This window comes from Triticum dicoccoides, chromosome 1A (genome assembly GCF_002162155.2).
Source record: "Triticum dicoccoides isolate Atlit2015 ecotype Zavitan chromosome 1A, WEW_v2.0, whole genome shotgun sequence".
Lineage (NCBI taxonomy): Eukaryota > Viridiplantae > Streptophyta > Magnoliopsida > Poales > Poaceae > Triticum > Triticum dicoccoides.
The window spans coordinates 102081011-102088431 of record NC_041380.1 but is presented as its reverse complement, the minus strand read 5'-3'; positions in this window follow the sequence as shown (position 1 = coordinate 102088431).

Below are 7421 nucleotides of genomic sequence, written 5' to 3'. Positions count from 1 at the left end.
GGTCTACTAGAAATATTCTTCGGTCGTTGACTCCATAATATCTGCTCCATCTTCATCAACATAGTCATCATCGCTACTATCTGGTTTCGAGTCGGTGCCATCGATGATGATGTAGTCTTCCGGGCTAATCTCCTTGGGTTCTTCGTCTTCATCTACTAGAGTAGGGCCTCCCATAAATATTCCAATCTTCTTGATCTGGTCGTCATTCTTCTCCACCAATACTTCAATTTCCTCTTCATAATCTTCACGTGTAGCCTTGAGTTTCTTCCTCCAGTTCCTTGATTCTTGTCTTATCCTTCTTCAGATCTATCATGTCGGCGCACATCTGGTTCTCCTGTCGTCGAATGTGCTGATTTAACTCCTGGATAAAAGCTGCGATTGACCTATCCTTCCTGGTGCTGATCATCTCCCAGTGCTCATCTCGGCGCCCACAAATCTGGTAGATAGTATCCTTGAGATCTTTGTGGTAGACTTCTCCAATACGTCCCATGGCGATGTGAGCTGCCATGCTCTTTCCTAGACTCCAAGTTCGTGCATCAAAAGAAAACTCTATGGGCTCAGTTACTGGCATGAATGTCCTTCCTGGAACTTGAACTTGAATCATCCAACGCTCTTCTTTAGGTAAAGTGGCATTGTGGGTTCCCGTGAAGCTTGGTACTCCTATATTCAGGTATCTAGTGACTTCCTTCAAGTGGCGTCCAAAGGGTGTATCTTCATCCGGTTGTGTGAACTTGTTCCTTGCATCCGCCATCCTAAAGAGTAGAAAAGATGAGAGGTCAGAAGAGAAGAGAGTGAATAGTGATCTAGGTCTTTAGCTTAGTGGTCGTGTCCTACAGTCAGCGTGTGCTCTGATACCATCTCTGTATCGACCAGACCTCAAACAGTCTGATCTCTATGCTCTGGTGTCATCCCTGGATCAGTAATGCTGACACCACACAGTACTCGGAGGATTTATAGCAGAGTAGCAATCACACACTTATTACATCGAGTGTCTCAAAAGAGAACTTATTACAATAAATATGGCTTAAGGTCATCTAATAACGATAACAGCGGAAGGCTTGGAAGATAAGTGAGTCCATCAACTCCAACGGCATCACTGAGTATAGGACCACGACCTAAAAACTCCTTAATCATCGTCTGAAAAGTCTGCAACATTAACGTTGTAGCCCGAAAATGGGTCAGCACATGCAATATGCTGGCAATGTAACACATAGAGAGTAATGGAATGAAACAGCTATACTATATGCATATTTGGCTGGTGGAAAGCTCTATGGTTACAGTTTTGCGTAAAGCCAATTTTTCCCTACTTCAAAGGAATAAAATTTAATTACTATCATGGTGGTTGTTAAACATTGAGAATGGTTGACAGCATTCTCAATCCCAATTAAGAATCATCATTAAGCATAACCCAACAAAATTAATTTAGAGTAACATGTTGAGATTCACATGAAAATCCAGGTACTAGATACTCAAGATGTCCATAACCGGGGACACGACTAATCATGATTAGTTTATTACACTCTGCAGAGGTTTGCGCACTTTTCCCCACAAGACTCGATCGCCTCCGTTTGGTTTCTCGCACTACATGGTGTTTGAGAAGATGGATGACCGAGACATAGTCTTTCAGAAGCGCTAGCACCTTACGATCGGGTAGACCGTACCACCTACATCCCCTACATCTGCTAGTCTAGCACTGTAAGAGTTCGCACGACTTAGTCAACTATGCTAGAGCCCATAATAGCTTGTGGCTGCACACGGAAGTTTCTAGTATGAATAGTCTCATGATCCCTTTGAGCCTGGGTGGCGGTCCAAAAGAAAATAGGCAAGTCCTGGAATACCTAGGTGCCTCAATCCACCCAGATGTGTGTTTAAGTTACCACCTTAGATAAACCATTAATTAACAATCTCACATCGGTCATGGATTTCACTCACCCAATCCATGTCTACTAGCATAGCATGGCATAATAAGAAAACGTAGAAGTAACTCCCAAAGGTTTGGTAATAACAGGTAATATGTACTACCTCATCTACTTCCCATCCCACAATTTAATTAGATCCTAATCATGCAATGTGTGAGGATTGATCTAATGCAATAAAACTGGGTAGTAGAAAAGGTATGATCAAAGTGTTACTTGCCTTGCTGATGATCTACAAAACCTAACGATTCGAAGTAACAAGCGGCGCACTCCGGGTATTCTATCGCAGACAAACAAACAAGCATACAATAAGTACTCATCTAATGCACAGGTAAAACTCAAATAAGAGATCTAACCAGAAAGTTCAACTTAAGAACTCTGGTTGGCAAAAAAAATCAAATCGAACGAAGCAACGAAAACCAAACGGCGAAAGAAAACAACTTCGTTCTAGTAATCTGAATCTAGGGCAAATTTTACAGTAGCAAAATCTTATTTAAGTTGGTTAAACGGATAGAGGGTTTCGAGACGAAACTCTAGGCGCTTGAATCGCCTGATTCTGATAAACGAGCGAAAAGTTAAACTAAAACGAAAATAGGATCAGGAATCGCGATCAGAAAAATCGCGGATTTAATCCGAGAAAAAGAAAAAAAGACAAATGCCGAATATATATTTTTCTCTTTTTTTCGGCACAGAAATCGAGGCGCGACGAACCTCGGGCGGCGGGATCGTCGGCCGTGGCGGCGGCGGCTCCGGCGGCGCGCGCGGATCGAGGCGGGGCTGATGGGCTGGGGCGGCTCGGGCGGCGCTATTTAAAGGCTGCCCCCGGGCGGTGTCCCGCTCGGGTACGGCCCAAAGTCGGTTCGTTTTTTTAATTATTCCGCTCGGAAGAAAAATAAAAAGAAATACTAAACAGACTCCAAAAATTCCGAAATAAATTTTCACGGGCTTCTAAAACCAAGCCGCACAAGGTGAACATTTATTTGGGCCCTAAATGCAATTTTGAAAAACGCACATTTTTTCCTAAATTCAAATAAAACACCAAAAAACTCTGAAATAAAATCTTATTTGATTTTTTATTAAACCCTCAATATTTCTTTATTTTGGGAAAGTCATTTTATTCCCTCTCTCATATTTTTGTAATAGAAATAATTGATGATAAATTAAATAAAATCAAATGATCCTATTCTCAAAATTTGAGAAAACTCAAATATGAAAATAACGAAATCCCCAACTCTCTCCGTGGGTGATTGAGTTGCGTAGAATTTCTAGGATCAACCAAAATGCAAAATAAAATATGATATGCATGATGCTCTAATGTATAACATTCCAAATTGAAAATTTGGGATGTTACACTACATCACAAAGTTTGATCAAGTCAGATTTGAACCACCTCTGTGTGAGGAGCACTCAGAGTCTCCGATTCGTCATAGACTTAAACTTCCAAAACCTCTTTGTGCATTTCGGTATGATCGAGTCATCAACTTCGGTCACACCGAGTTCACTAAGTTGATCTAGGTTTTCAATCTCGATGCAACCGATTTGAACTTTTCGGTCACATCGAGTTGCGGTAACCGCTTGCGATTCTGCATCTTGGTGCCACTGAGTTGTTCCACTCGGTCACACCGATGGGGTCAGGATATATATACTCACGGGTTGAATTTTGGAAATTTCTCCAAAACTCTTCACCCTGCGCGTGTCCTGCTCTGCCTCCTCGGGTCTCCGAATCGTCTCCTCGCCGCTAGCGACCTCCAGCTGCTGGTCTTCGTTGCCGTCAACGGAAATCTGCCCCACCGTTGTCGCCATAGCGAACCCCTGCCGAACTAGGGTATGGTTTCAACCTTTTGTGCTATTCTTTTACCTCTGATTCATAGCACATTGTTTTGCCACAATCCTTACCACGTATGCAAACACTCTATCCACTGAAAACATCCCTTAGGTTAAATTCAATTTGAAAATTTAGGGTTAGGCCTCCACCGAACTCATCTCGGACCGACCAAGTTGTAGAAATCGGTCTCACCAATTTGGCTTAGGCCATAGCACATGCATTTTCGGTTTGACCGAAAATTGCAAATCAGTGCGACCGAGTTCGATTCTTTGTGAAACCCTAGCAGTCTCGGTGCCACCGAACTGTGACTCGGTCTGACCGAGTTCACTAGTTTAGGTTCCAAAAGCTGCTTCGGTATCACCGAGTTTACAAATCGGTAGCTTCGAAATGCTTTCTATGGAGAACTAAAACTAAGTTTTTAAGTCATCTGTTTTGCAAAATCTCTGCACTTTGTGATGTTCATCCACTCTACCTCATCTACATCTATTCACAGGGTCTGCTGTCAGTAAGTGCAAAGATGTCTGATCAGAGTGACAGTCAGAATAGGTCTGAGGAACATGTGCAGCTGAGTGAGGGTTCAGATCCCTCAAGCACTTCTGATGATGGCAGCAGGAGCACTCCAAGTAACTTGCCAAAGGCAGCCACCAAGTCTAGGAAGAAGAGAACCTCAGATTCCGAGGATGAGGACTATGTGGCTACTGAGGAGGAAGTAAGCTCCAAGAAGAAGGTGCTCAAAAAGGAGTATGGCATAGCTGCTACATTAAGCCAGGGATGAATAAGAAGGCTCCAGCAAGAAGGATTCCTATGTCTAAGGCCAGAGCCTCCACTCAAGAGACAATGGAGTTCACTCTTGAACCCAAAGAAGGTGGAGAAGGCAAGAAGAGGAAGGAGAGGGTCAAGAAGACCACTGCTAGAGTTCTAGGGAGATCATCCATGTTCAAAGATCCCATAGAAGAAGAGGAAGAGGAAGAGGATGCTCCAGCACCCAAAGCTCAGAAGCTTATGGGAGATGCTATAAAGTCAGGGGCTGCAACATCAAAGCCCAAAGTTTCTTCGAAAGCTCAAGCTCAGAAGCCCACTAAGCCCAAGAGGAACACCAGAAGTATTTCTGCTGAAGAGAAGAACAAGGCCCCAATGCCTGAAGCTGAAGAAGAGGATGATGAATCCCATGTGTTGAGAAGTTGAAACCCAAGATCCCAGACCACAATGATACTCATCTAGTGGCTAAAGACATGCACATAAGAAAAGATGCTGGACTCAGATTGTGGAGACAGTCTGATCCCTATGATGTGAGGAGAAGGACTGTAATTGACTACAGGTTCCACAGAAAAGAACAGCAAGACTTCTGTGAAACTATTTTGCTTGACAAGAAGCCCATTGTTTGTGACATGAAATGGGTTGATTGGGAATTCATCAAGGAGAATGAAGATACCTTCCCAGGAGTTTATGACAGCTTCAAAGCATGTGGAGTAGATGAGTTTGTTGGACAGAAGCTCACAAAATGGAATGATGGCCTAATCATGCAGTTTTACTCCACTGCTCACTTTTACCCAGATAGGAAGATCATTTGGATGTCGGAAGGTACTAGGTACCACTCCGCTGTTGAAGAATGGGCCAAGCTGATAAATGCCCCAGAGGAACATGAGGATGACTTGGATGTGTATGCCAAGAATAAGAAAGACCACAAATCTATGGCAAACATGTACAAGGAGATCCCAGATAAAGCTTTGGACACTCACAAGCTTGGATTGGTACATTACTTGTTATCTGGTCTGCCTACCATCAACTAGATCCTTAGGCACACATTGCTACCCAAGTCAGGAGATCACAAGATGATCAGAGGGCATTCTATCAACCTGCCATAACTTTTTGATGTCCCTCAGAAGTTCAAGGTCATGAGTCTGATTGTAGAGATAATCAAGAGGACTGCCGCTGACCAGAAGAGAAGTTGGGGGTATGCTCCACACATTCAGGAGCTCATCAACTCCAAGATGGGCACAGGAACATATCTGTTGGATAAGGAGCATCTACCCTTATATCCTGATTTTGAAGACAACACTGTAGTGATGAATGAGGAGGAACCATCATCAGCTCAAGCACAGGAGAAGAGAGCCAAAGCAAAGGCTGAGAAAGCTCCCAAGATGCCAAGTGTTGAAGAGGCATCTCAAGTTTTCCTGAAGAGCAAGCAAGATCAACATGCATATCTGATCCAGTCTACACTGAGGATTGAGAAGGGCTTGGCCACCCTGACTCAAAACCAGGAGAGCTTGGAGAGGATCGTAGAAACCAAATTTTATGATGTTGACCTGAAGGTAACTGAGATTCAAACATCAGTTGAGCAGCTCCAGGAGGAAGCAGAAGAGAAGAGAGGGAAGGCAACTATTGATGCATTTCAGCGAGTGCCTAGAGGACAGAGGTCTGCTGCAGTGCATGTACCTGATACAAGAACAACAACATCAGCACCAGCAGCCAGAGCCTCAATACCACCCCCAGCAGCCACTCCACCAGCTCCAACTACATCAACGGATGCCTTCGTCCTTGGAGTTCTCTCTACACCACCTCCCGAAGACCAAGCCTGAGAGACACATAACACTATGCATATTTGAACTTTTGGTAACTTGTTGCCAAAGGGGGAGAAATATGTATAGATCATAGGCTTCGAGAGAGTGTTTTGCTTCTTTGCCTTTTGGTTGAAATTTTATTGTATGCCTATGTGAGATACTTTATGTCCTTGTGTGAGATACTTGGGTGATCATGTGAATGATCATATGCTACTTTAATGCTTGCTTGGATGATATTATTCTCTATTTTCTTATATGACCATTCACTTTGCTTGGTGATGAGTGCATACTTTGAAGTTATATCATTTTTAGCGCTCCACCAAGATGTATGTGACATGTAGGAGTAACCCATGATCCTAATCGATTGTGCATTTGCATTCAAAAGCAAAATTTAAATAATGCACAAATTTAGGGGGAGCTCTTTCTTATCACATACTTCTCAAAGCGACGATGTATTTCAATCTTCTAGTCGTTTGTCGAAGCTTTGATCTATATGTTGTCATCAATTACCAAAAAGGGGGAGATTGAAAGTGCAACTATCCCTAGGTGGTTTTGGTAATTCCTAACAACATATAGCTCTTTGCGCTAATACTATTTCAAGATAAATATTTCAGGAAAACTCAATGTTTGGCATGGCATGGATTAGAAATGTGGACCCCTCAAAATGCTAAGGACAAAAGATTGGCTCAAGCTCTAAAGCTCAAGACTCTAGATTTTACCTTTTAGTGATCCAAGATCACATTGAGTTCATAGGAAAAGACAATACTATTAAAAGGGGATGAGGTGTTTCTTAATGGGTTACTTGCTCAAAATGCTTAGAGATATGCTCCAAAATCCTCAACCACTTTCTCATATCCACATATGTCCCAAACCAAAAGTCAAACTCGGCCCCACCAAAACTTTCCATCCGGCGCCATCGAGTTCAGTTGACATAGCCACTGCCACAAAACCCTAGTCACTTCAGTCCAACCAATAGGGATCTCGGTCTCACTGACATGGGATTGCAAACTCTCTGTTTCCCTTAGTAAAGTTTTGTTCTAACCGAGATGAGTGATCGGTCCCACCGAGTTCGCAATGCAAAGTCTGTGTTTCCCCTTCGTAACATTTCGGTCCAACCGA